Consider the following 21,894-nt stretch of genomic DNA (forward strand, 5'->3'; position numbering starts at 1 on the left):
GATATCTTTCCTCTTTTTATTTTCCGAATATTCGATGAGTGCCTTACTTAAGAGCTATTTAACGTATTCAGACCCTAAAAGGAAATACATTATTAAAAATATCATTATTTGGAGCAATTTCATATACGGTTTTCGAGTATCAATAAGTTTTTTTTTCTGTAAAAGAACAATGACCTTGTTAGAGAAGGTATTACGTTACGTTTTAATGTGCTACAAACTATTTGAAGATATTGAACTACTGTTTTTTATTCGAAGCTGAGTAGAAAAATTCTATCGGGATATTTATGATGAAATAATGTCAAGAACGCTGTTATCCATGGAAAAATATTCTATGCGTTTTCATGGAATTTGCTAGTCCATTAATCATCTAAATTAATAATTAAACTAAACAGAATAGTTACTTTCATATTTCCAATCTATTTGCATCTCGATCAATAAATCTCTTTTCAGAATAAAAAAGGTTGTCCCAGTAATTAGAACAAGCATTGCTTTTCTTAAATATTGCAATATGGGACCAGTTTTTTTAAAATAATGCAGGCAATTAGATAAAAATGCTTTATTTAATATAAGATATATTAATGAAAAGTTACAAAGAAATTTATACGGCCTTCATATTAATTTTTTTTAAACATTTGTCGCCAAACACAGAATTTCCTACTTCTGAAAGGTTTACTTATTCAAAAGGACTTTTTAGAGAATTCCGCTTTCAAACATCCTCTTATAACTAATTTATGGTGAGAAAAATTACCTTATTACAACATGTGTAAGCGCTGCCAACGCAATTCGTCCCTTAGTAGAAGCACAATCCCATTTAAAATTAAGTGAATATATCGATTACCATTCATTCTTTAGTTCTTCAACGTGGAATCAACCAGCAAGTTCCTGAAAATGCCAGTTCACACTTCTATTAAAAGCTGCTAATTTTTGCAAACTGAAAAATTTTTTCACGCGAGTTCTGGAATTTTACAGTTCCAAAATTGTGTGATTAGAAAATTTCATAAGAATTAAATTCTTGTGGTTTAAGTTATGTATTTTCTTATTAAGTTTGCATTTAAGGTTTAAGTTTGTATTTTGTTAAGTTATGTATATTTGAAAATCAATTTATCTGTTATTGAAAAAAAATTACAAAAAGAGAAAAAAAATGGGAGTGAAAAGATTAGTTTGCGAAGGGTACTAGGATTTTTACTTTTTATTGGCAATAAAAATGTTGGAAATTCACTGAAACTTTCAAGTAATTCCTGCATTTTCAATTACCTGTCTACCACTAATATGTTTAATAAATTTTAAAGATATCAAAATTTAGAACAAATGTACAAATTATTCATAAATTAATAATCAAATTATAATTCAATTAAATACCAGTTATTCGTGCCACTTCTCGTGCGCTACTGACTGCACTTGTAGACTGTTCTCTTAGCGTGTCCATTTGCGAAAAGACATCGGGGGTACGGACTGTTGTTAAACAAGATGCACCACTGCGTGGCCGATGACACAAACTTCCAGTTTCTTTGAAACGGCGTACTAGGGAAACAAGTCCAGCAGGAGTGATCGGACCTGAACCTTTCTTCAATCTTTTCTGGGTCCTAAACTTTCGTAAGGCTTCAGCCGCCGATTCGTTGCTGACATAAAACAACTTTACCAATAATGCTTTATCCACCAGTTTCAACATCTTAATACAAACCTTATGCAAACCTTTAGAAATGATGTGCCAATCGCTCACTCTGCCTTTCATAAGACTTTAATTTACATATTTCCACTGATTTGCTTGTGTGCAGCGCCCTCTATGGACAAATTTTTGATTTATTTTTTTCTGTATAAAAAAAAAATTTTCCTTTGTGAGAATAATAGTTTCGCAAACCGCATTCAAATATACGTAGTCCTTCAATTTTTATGAATTTTTAAAGTATTTACAAATTTATGGGACACCCGGAATATTATTGACACTATCTATTTAATTATGACTATAATTGCTTTTTGAAAATACCATTTGTAAGAAAGAAAAAAAAATCTTTTGAATTTGAAAAATTAGAACGAAAAAGAAAAATCACTCGTAATCTTATATAAATTCCACGCTCATCCGCAAGAACACTTAGAGGAGGAAATATAGAATTCTCTATAAAAAAAGGCTTTAGAACATCCATCAAATTTGACAGCCATTTTCTTTCAGCCATCATCTTTCTCTGCAGTCGATAGCAAGGATTTTGCCATTAGATCCGAGTTCTACAGCAGGATTTTTCTTTCAACAGTGGAATAAATAGTATTGTTTTCCCCTTTACTTGATTCTCGGATTCCGTGGCCCTGGAAAGGAGAAAAAAGATCTTCAAGATCTTTTTTCAAATATATCCATTAATATGTCTAGGGTACAAAAGTAAAATTTTTAATGTGTTTGCTAGAAATTTTATTGATGCTGCCGGTAATGTATAAATTTAGCAATCTACGGAATACCTAGACATTCTGCAGAATACTTTCCTGTAATATATTAGACAAAAACCTTTTCATTTTAAGCGTTTCTTAGGTATTTTTTAGAATGCCAAATGACAAACCAGCGAAGCATGAAATGATTAAAATATAGGAGAAATTACAGTAAATGATGGATTAAGCCAATATGTTGATGACATACGTATTGAAGATTTCCAGTTTTACACCAAATTCTGTGAATTTAAAGGTAATTAATGATCAATAATTTCTTTTAAATGTGTATTAAAAAAAGAATTAATCATACAAAATATCCACACAAATTCTTATTTTTGTGACCATGCTAGAAGACGTTATGAAACAGATTTCTGAGTACTTTTTCTTTTAAACCTAATTGCTTAAAATATAATCTTAATGATATGGTTTTTTTATACAATGCTTAACATTTGATCTATTGAATGTTTAGATTTTATATATGCAACTTAGGCTAAGAGTATAATGTTTCTTATATATACTATTTTATTTTAAAATTCTAATAAATAGTAAAATAAATAGTATATCAGCGTTTCATATATTGCCTTGTTGTATTTATCACTAACGACACTTATGGCATGAACTAACTATCCTATCGTTTAACTTTTAGCTGACTGGTATTACGGTTACTGAACCAGAAGACATTTTCTTTTCTCTCTTGCATACAGGTTTAAATATTTATTGTATGTCATTTAGAATACACTTGAAATTGGTTTTTAAACTAAGCAATTATTATTATTATTACTTGTTTTTATTTCAAAATAGCAACTTACAGTTACATATTGATTATGCATGTAGCATTTGCATCTCAAAATTAAATTTCGAAATCCATAACATTATGATCTTTCGTAATTGCTCACAAAATCTCAAAAGTCTTTTCAAAAACAAATCAGCAAATGTAGCAAAATAAACTCATGCGCATAAATTAAGGATAATTCAGAATCACACGAAAATCGAACTCGAAAGTTAAAATTTGTACATATTCACACACATCTTCAAGAATAATATGCCAATTACAGGATGCCACCAGATGATGCCTATAGTATGTCGCAATGATGAGAGTGTAAGAGAGGGGTATATAAGGAATGGTAGAAAAGGAGTAAAATTGTTCACAAGCGTTCTGTAAGAAACTCAATGTTATAACCGAATAGTTATGACAAAAAAGATACATGTCACTAATATGTATTAGAATAATCGGTCGTCTTGAATATGGGCTTACTCAGATGAAAGTATCCGAGTAAGTTGAAATAGCACAACGTGTCAGTGTCACCTCTAGATTTTGGAAAAGATTCTTAGTTGATGGAAAAGTCAGTAGACGTTACAGCACAGGTCGCCTCTGAGTTACAAGCCGGCTGATTACCGTTATTTATCAGTAACTGCCAAAAAAAAAAAAAAGCAGACGGAGCACAGCATCAGATCTGTTTCGTCAATTTTCGGTCCCTGGTACGACAGTTTCAAGGCATACCGTGTACAGACGTTTGGGACATATTGGTCTAGGTTGCAGTTACTAAATCATGCGACCGTCACGAAGCAATCATGTTATCATCCTGACTTAATCAGTGACACAACATGAGCCCTACAGAATGTAAGAATTATTAGATTAGCAGCTCACACTTCATTAATAAACTAATATTTGATGTTACACAGACGATGAAAAAAAAGTTGAATTTTCGAATGATTGGTACAAAAAGAAGGCACTTTCCATTAATTATTAAATCGTTCAAGGAAACTTGCGATTTCATCTATATCACATTTAAAGGATTTTTACTGGAAGCTCTAATAATCTTATCACCAGAGTTTAATTATCTTTGAATGATAAATCTAATGAAAAATAAAATTTCAAAAAACAGAGTAACAGTATTAGTAAGTCTTTTAGTAATTATATTGCTTCAACAAACGATATATTTCATTTTTTTGGGTGTTTTTTCATCTTTTCCAAGATAATGAAATTTTTATCTATAATGGTTTATAAATGAGTTAAATTAATTAATATTTAATATAATTTTATCAGTGTACTTCATGGATAAAAAATGATTATAGCGTCTTCAGCACAAATGAAATAAGGATAGAAAAAAAATCAAAATCGTCGGTTTCATTACTTTTTAAATTGTAGATTTAATGCTGCTGGCTATAAAAATTCTTGCATTTTTCAAGAGAAAAGATTCAGTTATATTTTAGTAAAATTATCGGGGCTTCTAATATGTGCAGACTGTATCACCTCATTAAACTAATTTAATTTGAATATTAATGGGCATTACTAAATTAATGAGCGTGTAAGAACAAATTCAGCATTTTATCTAAAGAACCGTAAATTACTCGATTAATTTAATAAATGTATTTCCTCCTTCAAAAAATTAATTGATGCGAATTTATTATCCTATAAAATAGAGTTAAAAATTAAAACGAAATATTTAAGCAGATTAATCCAGTACATTTAAACTTACTTTTTCAGGCATTTTTTCAAGCCTTTTAACGCTTTAAAATACTTTTAAAGTCTTTAACTCCCTAATCGTTGAAGGAATTAAAGTGGAAATACATTACAAGCTTTAAAGGCCACGATAAATGTCTCCAGTTAGATACTCAGGAGGAAGCTCGGGCCATTTGGCTAATGGTCATTCCATTTCCTCAGCTGCCTCTTAGTTGCAGCTTGTCTATTAATCAGCTGCAATGGAAAGATGGAACGCAGATGCCGTGATAGTTAGCCGATAACCAGTGGAGAGTTTAGAAAAGTTTACATTTTTTTTCTTTTTGATAGAAATATAATTAATCATTCACTAGCCAATTTCAGAAAATGTCTTCTGCTTGATTAACTAATATGTAAAGATGAAAGGTTGCAGTTGAAAGGATTCATTTTGCAGATTTTGTAGAATAAAGTGATATGATTGTGATATATTGTGTAAAATATTAGATTTTCTCATTTCATGACTTGTTTCTGAGACTACAGAATAGGGCATTGATGGATAAATACTTAGTTAATGAAAGTATTATGCTTTTCAGAAAAGATTAGTTGGTTTTAAAATTTTGTAGACCATAAAAGAGCTAGGAATTCATATGAATAGTAAAATTAGTTTTTTTTTATAGAAATTTTAACATTAGAAATCTTTTCAATACAAATTTGTTAATGTAAATCTGTTACATATCCTATTTATATTTTGCAAAAAAACATTTATTGAGTAACAATAAACAAAAGAATTTGGTAAGGAAAAATAAAATTTGATAACGATACAACAAACAAAGAAACCACCTAAAGTACAGGGGAATTCAAAAGATCAACACATATTTGTAAATTAGTTATCTTCTACTAAATGAAAATAGAAAAATATAGTTTCTACAAAGAGAAAGATAAAATTGAATAAATGATATTCTTTCTTGTATATTAAAGAACATATTTTAATGGAATATAAAATACTACATATACTTTGAATATTACAAAGCAAAGCGAAGAGACATAAATGGATAAAATTGAGTGCACAGATTTAAAATCTGAAGTGCGTACCAGAATCAAATTTGGAACTAAATCTGACAAGGGATTGACTGTCATGTTGTTCCTGGCCTATAAAAGCAAACTCTCAACAATGTGGTGATTGAAATTTATGAAATATGTTGAATGATTGTACCAAATTAATTGTAGGCATTAAATCACACAAGCTGCAATTGTATGTATCAAATTTCTTTAATCGGTCTGAAAATACGCTTCCAATCGCACATTTGGTTTTTCTCATATTCTGTATAAGCCACATATGCAATTAATTGCTAAATATCGTACTCTAAGAAGTTCTTATGTAATATTATTAACCAATCTTACATAGTTAATAATGCAAAAGCATTTTATGAAAGTGTATGCGAGTACGTTCGGGGCGACCACACTAGCTGGTTTGTCAAAAAAATCAGAATTAACAACATAGTTTACAATTTAAACTTTTAGCTATTTTCCTATTTGACTAAGCGATTCATCATATAGGTTGCAATATTTAGTGTAATATGAAATTATAAATTCACAGTGTATCATCCTCCAATCAGAAGCTCATAAATTAAAAGTTAAAATTGACACTTTTCACAGAATTAACACACTATTACGAATTGAATATAAACATCAGAAATGTTTTCATTGCTATAAAAAAAATTCTAGTTTTTTTTCTTCTTTTAAATGCATAACTCTTGACAGGATCATGATACACTGACGCTATATTTTATTAAATGTCTAATTTTTGACTATTTGCTTCAACTGGCAACTAGTTCGCCAGATTATCGTTTATATTTGATTTCAGCTTAATCGTTTTTATAACTCCGTGTTCCTGATTTCGTCAAATTTTCTGATATTAAAGACATGTTACGTTAATTGTATTAGTTAAGTTCCGTTTGTCGAGTACATATGAGTCTGTTTTATGAAGACAGTCCTATAGCATCATAGGACGATTAAAACCGTAAAAATCCGTTTCATCTGCTTTCTAAATTTCGCGATATATTCACTTAACTTTTTTATTTAGCTTATAAATTACAGACAATAAGCAGTATTCTACATCGGTAGCCTTCAAAAGTGGAAGAAAATCATGTGATTGTATTTGGTGAAATAATAAATATTTGTACTTTAGGGCAGCAATATAATATATTGGAGGAAATTGCTCAAAAAAATTATTTTAAAGATTATCAAAGTTCGTAAAAAATCACTAGTAGATTCGTTCATTTGATAGTTGTAGGTCAAATGTTCTGGCCTGTAGAAAGCCAACACGCACATCTTTATTATTAAAAATTATGAAAAGCACGAAGCATGCAAAAGCACTAACGATATATGTAAATTTTCCAATCAAAAGTCTCTAGTCGGTTGTGGTACATATGGCAAAAATTAAATATAAGACTTAATTTATAAATATCCTTCGGAAGTAACATTACACTTTTTTTTTAATTTACAAAAAAAAATGGACATGCAATAAACCATAAATATTACAGTCCAAATAATTAGCTTCTACAACTGTACAATACCCTTCTTTGATATAATATAAAACACATGTGTCATTTGGAATTCAAGTTACATTTAATTTTCATTAACATTTTACATAACATGAAATTCAAACAATCTAAGCTGATAGAATTTTTATTAGTTTATTTTGCAAATTGTTATTAATTCTTAGCTTCATTGTTTTGTAAGTATATCTAAAAACGTATATTAAAATTTTATTTTAAAAATGCATTGGTGGAAGATCCCATCAAGTATTTCGTCTGGCACAAACATACAAAAATCTACTTATTATTTTCAATAATCTCTAAAAGATAGCATAAAATGACCAATTTAACAATCGGGATTCCCAAGAGCAATATTTAAATTGTCCGGGGCGAAATGGGAAAAATTTATGCTAAAGCGAAATGGTTTGAAAAAAATAATAAATTCGACAAGCTATGAAATAAACCAATGTTATTCCAATTATATATGGTAAAAAAGACGGTAAATCTTTCTAACATAATTTTCCCTTTTAAGGGGATGACAAAGAATGTAATTTAATTTTCCCTGTCTAGTCTTCAATCTCTTAAAATTTCTAAGACTTAAGAAGTGAGTGTGTTAAATCAGAAGCAGACGTATTGCAGATGATGTAAGACAAATTAACATTATAACAAAATCAAATTTAAATTTTAAAAAAGTCAACAGTTTTACACTAGAGGTAAAACTTGCTAAGACTATTTAAAAAGAATTGTCAACGTAAGACTGCATTTTTAAAGTAACACATCAACAATTTTATTCCTTTCCAATGTAAGTTTAGTTAACTGGAATATATGTATTTATCACATCTTTTTATGCATAACTTAGAAAAATACTGGAGCTAAAGTTTTTTATCATCTTTTTTTTAAATAAGCTACACTAGGATCTAAAAGTTACAAATAAATTTCTATTTTCTAGTATGCAATATATATATATAATATTGAAGTAATCTAAAATTCATGTTTGGGATTTTGACCCATCTCCACAATCTCTGTTAGGCCGAAAAACATATTTTTGACATATCGTCTATCTCTTAACCAGATAACTCAAAAATTCTTTCAGCTGGACAAATGAAAATTGGTGTCTTAGTGCCTATCCGAATTTGTAAATTTCCATCAAATTTTCAATGAAATCCATTCTAAGAATGTCTATCCAGTTTTAAAAATGTAAGTAAATGCGATGGTTGCCAAACGAAGAGAACTAGATGAATAAAATTTGGTACACAGGTTTAACATCTAAACTATAGATAACTATTAAATTTGCAATCAAATCCGTCAAGGGGTCCCTTGTGGGTTTATATTTTCACTAGTTTACACTCTAAATAAACTCTATAAGAAAACTAATTTTATAACAAAAATACTCTGAATTACATAGATCCTTTTTAGGTTACAGTTGCAGCTATGTGTCGCATTTTCGTCTAAATAGGTCAAGAAACAGTCTTATGAAATAAACATTTGTTGCTCTAGCACTTGTGTTTTAAACGCATGCTAGAAATTAATCATCATAGATCGCATGCTAATAGGTTATATCGCATCTATTTTTCGCCTATAGCATGCGTTTAACACTTTAATGTCCGCTCATGTAATATGTGTCTGATAGCCGGAACAACTGTTAGTGTCCGCTCACACTTGTGTGATGTTTGATAAACATAAGCAAGTTTTAAAATAGATTCTTCAAATATCGTCCAAACCTTGGGACATCAAATTGCATAGAGGTGCGGCCATTAAAACGTTAATAATGCACATATACATTTATTGGTGAGTAATGTATCAAAGTTTCGGAATGGCAACTCACACTGGTTTTACAAATGTTCAATACAACCATTGCTTACTATAGCAGCATGCAAATATTGTATAATATTTTATGATCAATATTCGCAATATCTTATAAAATTGATCAATATTCGCAATATCGTATATCATTTTGAAATATTGATTAATATCATATCATACAATATTGTACAGCTTGCCAGGTATTGTGCTACCAGGGCATTAGACGGTTGAAAATTTTTATTGCTCATTTTTTTATTTTTTCAAGTTTTATATATAGTATCGTAGATGAGACTTCACGGGCAAAAAGTAATCAATTACTACTAAAATGAGCTCTTAAGATCACTGAGACAGTGGATCAAGATTTTGGACAATTTATAGTGTCTCTAATAGTACTATTAAAGCTATAATTGTAATTTCATACCGTATCTCCATCGCTAGAATAGTCATCTCAGCATCCCATGACGCTAGAGAATGATCGACATTACTTACTAAATGCACAACAGTAAGGAGACATAACGGTCAGAGTGCTCTTTCAGAACTTTTTGCGTAAGGTTGGAACAGCACTTTTCCAACACAAAGTATATAGAGACCAAATATAAAAATATTTGTCTAGGACGATCAGCAATGCTTCTTTTAGACGAGATCCCATGTTTTCCAAAACCAAAAGTGCTATATCCCAGTGCAGTAAAATTGCCACCAGGTGCTGTTTACCGATAAGCCCAGACAATACAGAAGGATTCTCGAAGAATTTTCGTCTGCAACAAGACAGATCTTTTATCGTCCTTTCTTGAAAAGAAACAAGCACATTGGGTGAAGTGCTCTCGTAATATGGGGTCGCATCTATAGGATTGCCATACCCTAATGTTTGCGCATAAAGAGTGTATTGTGTGTGAGAACGAGTATCTTGAATGTCGTGTTAGAATTTGTTTTTTTGATGAGTTCAGAAATGGCTGTGTTTTTATGGATAGTAACAGAAGACCATGCGGAAATGTGTCATAAGAATGGCAAAAACCGCATATTCATTCTTACTTTCTCGTATGCATACAAGTGCTATAATCATCAAAAAATTGGTGCAGAAGTGTTATAATCGGTGGAACAAATGTGGAAACGCTATAATCGTTAAAAATTTCGAATTCGAGATTTTGCCGAATCCCCAGGTTTTAAACTGCCTCAGTTCGAAAACCACGTTTTTGGAACTATGTCTATCAATTTGTCTGTCCATCTATCTGTGACAGATAATTCAAAACCATTTCAAGTCAGGTTGATGAAATTTGGTACATGGTCCATAAACAAAATTTGCAGATCTTTATAAAATTTTACGCGAAATCCATTAAGAGGAAGTCTGTCTGTCCGATAGTCCCAACATAAATTAACAAGCTAACTGATGTACGAAAATAATTATTTGAATAAATTTTGTTACTCAGATTTAGCATCTAAAATGTAGATATTTATTATATTTGGTACTTAATTCTTCAAGGTGTTATCTTTCTGTCGGGCCTGTATTTTCATAAACATTTACTTCATATACGAGAAAGTATCGTGTTACGTTTTCGTATACCTGATTTACCTTTAAGATTTGTAAATGGAATTTTGGAATATTTTATTAAAAGGTAAAAAAAAAAAGGCTTTTTGTAAAACTCGGTATAGAAGAAATAAATGTAAAATTATATAAAATTAAATTTAAATAAAAAAAAGTTGGAGATTAAAATATGAAAAAAAAATTATGAATATTTTAAAACAAAGGTTTAAAAGGGAAAAATGAGACAATTTTGGTTTGAGTACCAATGTTGAAAGATTTTCATAATGAGTGGACAAAATTTCTTTGAGTAGAGATTTTTTTAAAAATTACTTCATTTATTGAACAGTCGAATTTTTATCGCTACGGGCTTCATAGTATCTGAAAATAATACTCTTTATTTTTAATATGCAAATTAAAATTTATTATGTTAGCATATTCAATATTTAAATCAAAATATCTAGTATGATATTGTTGCATAAAGGGCTTTTTTAATTTGAATCTTCAGGATAGATTTTGCTGAACATTTTCAGAAATCATTGAAGAATTGTTGAATCATTTGTTTGTATAAATGATGCATTTAAGTGAAATATTCCTATAATAAAAGTAAAAATTTTGATGTATGTTTTTAAAATGTTGGTGCTTTATTTTTAAAAAAAAAGTCCTGACTTTTTTCTGCTTTTGATATTTAAAGATATATAAACAAAAAGTATTTTCGAATAATCTTTTAAATTCTTTAGATTCCATAATTAATTAAAAATGGTGTACAAATTATATAAGAATGAGAACTGAAGATTTAAAATGAATATAAAAAATGATTTTTATTAATGCACATATTCACTTACTTTTGCTTCCTATTATCAGTTTATACTTCTCCGTATCCTGTATTTTTTATGTCGTCAGTTTTATAAAAATAATGAATAACTTTCCTTAAGATAAAGTTTCAGGTATAAATATCGCATTACTCTTATATAAAACAATAGGTGCAATAATAAATAGTATGTAGCAATGCATAGAATTTTGAAAAATGTACGTGATTTTTAAAAGATATGAGAGGTAATTCTCCTTTATAATCATTCTGCCTTTAAATAATAGTTAATAATAGTAAATTAATTATGACTGTAAAAGAATATTCCTTATATCAATAAATCAACTGGTATATTATCGGTTAATTAATTTGGTGTATGTTTTACATTGTACAAATGGGTTGCCGGCAAAATAAAAACTGTTCTTGTTATATCTGTTTTCCGCTTTAAATATTGCTCCTCGGTGAATTTTTGGGATTTTGTGGAATATGTTTTGGCAACAGTAATAAAAATAATAATAGCTGGCAAAAGTTTTTATTGTAATTATAAGGGGCTGTCGGGTATGATAATACAGAGCTACGTTTACCATACCGAATTTTAACCAAAATAATTTATAGACATATTAAGAATAGTTATTTGTGTTCTGTTTCATATGAAGAAACATTCATTTAGCGTTATTACAAGGAAAATAGTTTCTCATGTTTTATTCGAGTCTCGGGGCTTGTATATCTTTTCTATGATAATGAAAAAAGTATTTTCATTTATTTAAACATATATTTATTAACAGCTTTAACGTTTTATTAAATTTAAGGGACACGTATTTTAATAGCAAATATTGGCTGCAATCTTTTAAGGGGAAGATTTTATCTAAACTGAATTATTTGTTGTGAGTGAATGTGCAAATATGCTTGCATTTTATTATTGCATATTGATCAAGTAAAATGAAAGCAGATCGATGGTTGATAAGAATTTAAAGAGGCTAAAATGTTCATTCATAAAATGGAATACAAACCTGAAATTGTTGGCCTAGAGTGTCATGAATATTCTTGACGAATTTCGACGTTTCTGACCATTTTGATGCTTATTTAATTGTATGTAGCAATATTCCTAGAATCAAATATACGTCATGGCATAATAAGGAATTCGAATGGCATCAGAAAATGTACTCAAAGCAGGATAGTAAACAGGTAATCAAGTCATAAGGTCTTATAATCACTGTTAAGGGCCCATAAACTAACTTCTGAAATGTCTAAAAATTAATTGTAAAAGAGTTTCGTCAAAAAAAAAATGTCTTAATGCAATTTTGATGAAAGAAATTGAATAAAAACATTGAATCTTCAGTCTATTATTCTTCTAATAATTCTGTTAAATTTCTTTTCAAATTTGTTCATGTATCCATTCAGTTATGATATATCGACATGTTGATTTTCTGTAGCTGCACCATACCAAATATTTACTGAAATTGTAACAATTGTTGTTGTAGAATTGTCTTTTACCACATCAGAATAGTTTCCAACTATCCTTATATTTAGAATTTCAACATGCAATTTGGCGATCCTACTCTTTCTGAGAAGATTGAATATTACATTTTAATAACGGAAGATCATGTTGATGAAATTTTATAACTGGCAATAAAAATATCTACGCACATTTTTGTTGAAGAAAGCAATAAAAAAATCCTTCACAAAATTGCAAGCAATAAATTCTTGCTTTATAGTCGTATTCTGAAGTAGAAGAATTTCATTATAATCATACTAAAGCAATATCATAATCCTATAATTAAATGTGAAGGTAAGTTGTATCAAAATTGTGCAAACCTTTTGGTAAAAGTGTATTTCGGAGATATTACGGCTCGTAATAACAATACTATTTACGATAACACTATTAAGATATATATCATTTTAAAGATAATTTAACGACAGATCTAATTCCCCAAATTAAGCTTAATCATAATTATTTTTTTAAGTTATTGCTAACGTTTAAGTTAGTTAAGTTAAGTTATTTAAGTCATTGTTTTTTTTAAGTTAACGAGAAGAACAAAGCAGAATTTAGTTGTTAAAATATAATTTTTCTACATTTAAAAATAGCCATAGCATATCAATGTTCAGTTTGTCAATAACGTGATATTTTGTTATTAGAACATTCGAGCAAGTGATTTCAAAATTTAGAGCTGGGAGGAGATCGATTTTCTCTGTTTACCAAGTTGGTAAACTGTTTTTTGCATTCTTCCGGCTTGTGACCTTTGAAAATATAGAAAATAAGAAAAACGACGCAAATAGTTGACTGGTTACTCAAAAAACAATACAAATATTTACTATTTTATGAACAAGAAGCTAGTTATAATGAAATTAGAAAGAAAATTGATGGAAATCTAATTAAAAGGTGTATTTCTTAAATTTTAAAAGGTTTGTAGCAATTGAGTCACCACTAGACCAAATTATTATAGGTAGAAAAAAGATACATACTACCAAGTGATAGATTAATTTGAATACTGTATCTACTTTGTAGAAAAAAAGTTATATGGAAGCTGACAAAGTGAAATTGCTCAGTGGAACGTGATTTTGAAGGCAAAGATTATTCGATATAAATTTGCACTCAAACAAAAGTTAAAAAGATTAACTTTGGCTATATCTGTAAGCTGGACAACAAAATAACGGGACTGTGTTATTAGGGATGATGAATGCGAAATCTCACTATTTGGTAGCTATAGCTTAAAATACGCAAAGAAAAATATGAGAAAATGTCCATACTTCTTTACTGCCGCGTTTTTCATATAGCAAAAGCGCCCTATTAATATTATAATCTGGAAATGTATGACAGCAAAATGCGGGCATAAAATTTGCATGATTAATGGAAATATAATTGCCCAAAAGTACATACTCGTTTCAAAACTGCTGCTTTCTGCATTGATTTTTTCCCGAATAACGAAAAGCCCATATTTCAAAAGCATTAAACTCCACTGCATGTTTGCCATAATATGTAAAAACTATTCTATAGACAATCTTATTTCACTCCTCGAATGATCTGGAAACACGCCAAACCTTAACTCAATCAAAACTTTATAAAGTAGGTACAAAAACCACAGAAACAACGAAGCAGTTAAATATAATTATAGATACAATATAATCATTGGTGAACTCATGGAAAGAACTTGCAATGCGTAATTGATGCTAAAGTTTATCCACTCAAGTATTAATTCTATAAATGAGAAGAAAATTTGTAATTATTTCTATGTATTTTGTTTCTTTCTTAGAACTGTTTTACTAATAAAAAAATATTCATTGTAAAAATTGCTTTATAAAGGCTTTGATTAAATTACATTTGAAATTATGTGTAATTTTATAGTATTTTTCTTTAAAAAATGGATGGATGGTACGAGTCATCAAATCTTAAATTGCGTTTTTTCTAAAATGTGCCAACAGTTTTAGTCACTATTGTATTACTATTTAAGCCAAACTTTTTAATCTGATTTTAATTTGTTACAAAGCTATATAATCCATTTATCCCGTTTAATGTGATCAAAAACTAACTTGATGTAGAGAAAATGCATTATAGTAAACCGTATGGGAAATTTATCTACTTAGTAGTTCCAACTAAGCTTCAATAATCTCTTATAAAATATCTTCATATAATTCATGATCTTTTGTTGTGAAAAAAGTTAGTTTAGTGGACTATTAAGATGACAAAATATTTTTTTAATAGTAAATGAAAATTCTGAATGTTAGTAGAAAATGCTTTCTTCAAACAGATATTCTTTTACTTTTAGTGTCTGCAACATTTGATACTTAGAATAAAAATTAAACGAACGTAAAAAAAGAATTAAATATGCTCTAAGAAAAAAGAATAATGAAAATCGTTTATTTATTAAAAGAAAGAAAAACATAAGTGCATTCTCCACGGATGTTTTTATAATCTTTTAATCCACTGTATTTCAAGAACAAAAGAATGCTTTAAACTAATGGATGGTAAAAAAGTTCTTTTTGCTTCCTTTATTAGAAACAGCCTTTTATCAGTGCATGGGAAGTGAAGACTCCATTATTTTTTAATGCGAACTAACATAATTAAAATTACATTGAAAACAAATTTAGTACTTTAATACGTCTGCTAAAGAAAGATAAAAAGCCATTAGATTTTCCGTTCATAAAAATGAATATAAGTAACTGAAATACTTTCTAAAGACATTCGCATTCAAATGAAAAATTTTAAACAGTCTCGAGTAGTTTGTTAAGAAATTAAAAGTTTCTATGAGGATTATGTTACCTAAACAAAAACGAAAGTCATTATTTTATTTTTAAGAAAAAGATAAATATGTCTGAAACTTTAGACAAATGGATTTCTGTTAAAGTTTTAATGATTATAAGCTTCCTGCCTTTGCCAAATTTTCTGTAAACTATTGTTATTCAGGTTCAGTTCACTCATTTGTATACAGAGTAGAATGTTTAAAACTATAAAAATTTAATTTCCCCAGTGGCTTATAATTTTTACCCTTTTTTGCAATTATAAAATGATTGCTAATTAATGGAAATAACAAAATTATTGTTAAGCAAATGGTGTTTGGCGCATTTTTTTGCAAATGAATTCGTTGAAACTTTTACAAGGGTTTATAATTTGACCTTTCAGTTTTAATTGCTACTAGATAATTCTTGTATTTATATTTTATTAATGATAGAATTTTGTCAATATCTAGAAAAGGAGTTACCACATACATAGAGCTTCATAATATTTTTTTAATGTCTAACAATAGAAAATACCATTTATCAAAAAGTTTTGGAAAATATTTTTATAATTTATCATTAAATTTTCATGCTTAAGCCTACTTTCATGGAACACTCCCGACAGGTACGGCGTGTAGAATATGACGTTTCTTCCAACTTTATGCTTATTTAAATAAATGAAAGTTTATATTTTGGTATAATAAGATTAAAGATTAAATAGATCAATCAATGACACTCATCAAAACTAACATATTTTAATTCTTAAAATTATATAAAACACTTAGAATATAATGCATTCATTGTTGAGGTTCACACTTTAAATGTAATTTTCTCAAAAAAAAAAAAAAAAATTGCGATCGGAATATAAATTTGTTTGATCCAAATGTTCCAAATTTTGGACTACAAAGGCTCCATTAATCACTGGAGCGTGAGATATCGCAATTAGTCATGTACATATTCTACTTAAAGACCTCATAAAACGCATACCAATTCGGTCTACAACAACGTTCCCCTTTATTTTTGGTTTAGTCCGAATTAATATCAAGGTTTTGAGTCATTGCATTCATTGACTTGCATTGCATATCTGGGCTCAGAATATGACACAATAGTCTTGATGAGCCATATAAGACATTAATAATCTCATTAGCTTTTAATAGACAACATTTCTGAAATATATCTAAACCCTAAACCCCTACCGCCTTTGATGACCTGTTGGTTCGCCGGGAAAATTAGTTGCATTTGCTTTAAATTAAATCTTTTTATGAATCAATAATTTAATTATTATGATTTTTCTGATAAATGTTTTAAGTTTCAAATTCCATAGCCATTTTATTTTAACACTCTTACAATATCTTTATTCTTTGTTACATACCAACCTTTATTTTCTGTTCGTCACATATACGAATAAAATTGATGTCAAATTCCATGACATCATAGTGCTATTAAACAATGTAATTGTCTGGTTCATCTGACATTAACTTCAATTTCTTATTCTTCATCTAAATCACATAATATTAAAGGTAATCCTTATTGGTTAGTTTTAAACAATGGAAGAAAATTACACAATCACATATGATAACACACTGAAAAAGTTTGATTTTTTTATGTCAGTATTGTGATGAAAATTAGAAAAGAAATTATTTTCAAGCAAATTGCTAGTATTTGAAACAAAATTGTATGATTATTAAATTGATATCATTAAAAACATAAATTTTGAGGTTTGAAACAGTATTAACATCATTATAATTTCTACTCCTCACAAAAATTATAAACTGCAAAATGGATATATAATCAACCCATTAATGCTACGTAAATAAATAAAATGAAACAATCAAAACAGTTTTAGCAGAGAAATATACCGAAAAAAAATCTATTGAATAAGTATTCCGTATTTTCTAAAGAAAAGTTTCCGGGGAAGAGGGTAAAAAAAGTACTTTCTAGACAAGAATTAAGAGTAAATCTTCACCGAAATTGAATTGATTCTATTTTCTTTCAGTTAAATGTTCAAGAGAAAGATAAAATTATTTTCTAATGAATTTCCGAAGTCAGTAAAATATCCATTGGGAAATATCGTGAAATGTCTTGATGAGCAGATGGGTTTTCTAAATCGTATTTTCCTTTACATCAAAATGTCTTTAGTTAGAGCAGAAATATAGGATGATTGCAAAGACTTCGACAAAGTAATTGCAAAAAAGTATTTTAAAAATTGAAATTAGTTACTTTATTTCAATAATAGTAATAAATAAATGGAAAGTTTAATCGTTTAAATAAAAGTAATAATAGTGTAAGTAAAGTTTAATTGTTTAACATTTTAAATAATAAGTTAAATAGTTTAGTTTGGCATATGGTTGCACGATATTAAATATAGATAATAGTTTTACTAAAAACAATCTTGGAAACATTCTTCTAAGAATTCTTGGTAGGTTGTAGAATCTCAAGGACAGTATTACATTCCAATTGCCACCAAGTATTGTTCAACATTTAGGCTGTCATATTAGACTCAACATCTGTGATCTTATTTTTGAATATATTTTCAACTAAAGTTACAAACACTTTGTTTTTATATAACCTTAATACTAACATTGATCAGTAATGGTTGATTTGAATTTATGGGACGGAAGAACTAATTAATTTTCTTTATTGACGCCATTTCGGTTACTATCGAAGCATTTCTACATAAATTCTACTGTCGGATGGATTACAAAAAAATTTAAAAGAAACTCTATTCCACATTTAAACTTTTACAAGATTATATTCAAAGTTTATTTTATAATAATTTTTGAAATCAGTGAAAAATTATATGATTACATTATATTATGTCAAAAGGGATCATACAGAAAATAATAAAAAAAAATATCAAAAAGTGATAAAAGAAATCAAATATTTGAGTTAAAATTTCAATATATATATATATATATTGAATTGAGTTTACATGTCAGAACAAACCCTTACTACTTGACATTTGACTACTTGAAATTTTGACTATGGACTACTTGAAATTTGAAATTGTTGAATGGTATACCAATTCGGTACCAAGTATATAGGAATTTTTCTTTTTATTGAAACAGTTATTATTTGCACAGTTAACACTTCATGACATATCTTTCACAAATTTTAATCCATATCTCATCAAAACAATTACATTTCTTAATTTTATACACAATAAATCAGGCAGATTTATAAATTTTTAGTATATTTTAATAAATGTGCACACATTTCAGTTTAAATTTATTTCTATATTTTTGCTTTCAACAGAAAATCTTCTAAAAGGCTAAAATTTAACATGAGATGACAAAATCTATGCGGATTTGTTGAGCTATCTTGTTCCATGCGCTGCTATATCTTATGTGAATATTTTATTTGCTTATTCGAGAGATGTATCAGTTTTATACAGAAACTAGATAGAGATTTTCATGCTTTGATGTAAGAAATCTTAATAAGGAAAAAAAAAACTGTCCTCATTTTTTTAGTTTTTTAATTATACATTGCGTTTTTTATTTGAATACATATTCGTAACTGTCAAGTTTACATTTATTTTCAGATATTTTTTTTAATCTCATATTTTTATAATTTCTTATAAGTACATAGAAGTAAGAAAATACGAAGCAAGTCAAATTAAATATTGCATAAATAATTTGGAGATATTCAATAGACTTCAGAGATAAAAATAAATATCGTTCTACATTCTTCGCAATTCTTCAGATTATTCAAATAATTCATTTATTTTTTTTAATAAGACAAAGCGGTACAAACAGTAGATAGTGCTGATTTACAAGCATTATGATTTTATAGAGGAATTAATGATGTTTTAGAGTAGTTTAATCCAATTTTGAAATAAAACTCAAAATTAATATGATTTTTAATAATTTTAGAATTTTAAACTTTGATTAGATAACCAATAGTGATGAATACAATGGAGCTTTAGAATAGATAACTTCAAATAAAATACTCGATTTGAATCCATTAAATCAGTGGATAAATGCAAACTTTAAAAAAATGTCATTAACAGGTTAGTATTATGTTTCTATGGTATGCCAAAAACTGATGGCTGAGACATTTATATTACATTTATTTCTCCTCATCTGAAGGTCGCTGCTTTAAATTATTACATACTCCAACCGAAAACATTCAGTAGATCGAAAGGAGATGCCGAGGGACAACGAAGCATTTATATAGCTAAATTCTACAAGCAAAATTAAAGAGATACTTTTCGTTTCAATATCGGAAGATTATTACTTTTTGACGATTTTACCTTGCTAAGGGTTGATACGTGGAATAATGAGTCGTTTCCATCTATCTTTTGTCTATATTTGACCTTTATTTCCGAATCAATTGATGCCTTTTCGTTCAATTTTTTTTTCTATGTATGCCTTGTCGTGTCTTTTCTAACCGTGCTATTTGAACTCAAAATTGCGATTAATTGTTTATATGGCTAGTGTAAGTAGCAAAAAAGCGTTCAGAAGTACCACAAATAATATTTTAGGTGCTATTATTAAATGTGATTAAGATTATACACCAATCTCAAAATATTATCCAAAATTAAATAAATAAAAAAGAAGTGCTTTAACATAAAAATTATTATTTTGTAAAAGTGAACTGCCAAATTTTAAGAACAGAATTCGTCCATTTATTCATCATAATTTTATGTTGAGTCTCCTTAAAGTGAATAAAAATCGCTCTATAGTATTTTATTATGAATTAAAATACTCTTTTTCACCGCCAATGTTACGAGTTATTTGCAACTTTGATGGCTCCTAAGTCAGCGAATAATCCTAGTTCATCTTATTGTTAAATGTAAACATTTCCTAATTTCATATTTTCTCTCATCCCTATTTTGACTAAATAAACGCATCCTGACGCATGCGTAAAAGTGCAGAAGTCTTTCGAACACAAGAACGAACAGTATATTCGAAATGAACATAAACCTTTGAAAAGAAATGTTTAAGAATAAAAATAAAGAGTATTTTTTTAAGGATTAAAAACTTCACATCACCTGTATCGATTTTTGCTTCTCTATCTCAAGGGTTCAAAGAAAGGATAAAGATTTTCTAAAGAATTTTCTAAACCAGAAAGGTATCCAGTGACAGCTACCTTGAAAAGTCTCGGTACGCAGAAAATTTTTCTTAATATTATTTCACTACTTTTGTAACATTCTTTTTGGGGGGAAATATAAAAAGAACTAAGAAAATAAAACAAAAAATAAAAAGAAAAAGAATGATGGGATATAGAAAAGGAGAAAGGCTGTGCAGAAGTGCCAGAGGAAGTCAACGATTTGACGTGAAGGCTTCAAGCAATTTAGGAAACGGCGATAACGGGAAATTCTTACCTGAGTTCTCAGGTCAGAATAAAATATTTATTTCTCTCCAGGGCTTTTGGCTTCGGTTGATACAAAATAATATAAGGGTTCTTCGTCGAGTATAAAAATGTTTCTGCCCATTCGAACAGTGACATGGTTGTCGTTTTTACTTCTTTTTTTTTCCCTGGCATTTTATTTCTTAATATTTGAATTGGCGGTATTTGAGTGAACGTTAGCAGCAAAAGAATGTAATGTATTAGCAAATTTTTTTTATTGAAGTTTTAATTTTTAATCATAATTTTTAAAGAAAGAAATATTTTTTTAAAAAAAGCGTAGTAGTTTTTAAATGTTAAGAGAAAACATGAATGATACTAGAGTTGACGCGATACTCACCAAATTCCATATATAAATCACATGCTCTTTAGTTAATTATAGTAAATTTAGCGTGCCCACATTCAATTCACATTTTAATTGAAATTGGATCGCGAACTTGCATACGAATTGTTTTTGATGTAGTGTTTTTCAAATAAATTCTTTGATATAAATTTAACATTCTACTTGCTAGTAAAGATATGTTTTCACTTCAGATATTACTCTGTGGTGAGTTGCATTATTGAAATATCCGAATGTTTCTTAATATAAATTAAAATCTCTAAATATTAAAATACGAATCTATTTTAATAAAATTTATTAGAATTAACTTGTAGCTTATTTATGATCAAAATAATAATGAATATTTTAAGAAACAAATTTTAAAATATTAAAATATACTACTTCAATCCCTGAATAATAATAGCAAGTAAATATTTAAAATGGAATTTTGGCAAATGCAATTATAAGTCAGGTTGTAGTGCAAATTTTTGAAGCTTC

This window comes from Argiope bruennichi, chromosome 6 (assembly GCF_947563725.1).
Source record: "Argiope bruennichi chromosome 6, qqArgBrue1.1, whole genome shotgun sequence".
Taxonomy (NCBI): Eukaryota; Metazoa; Arthropoda; class Arachnida; order Araneae; family Araneidae; genus Argiope; species Argiope bruennichi.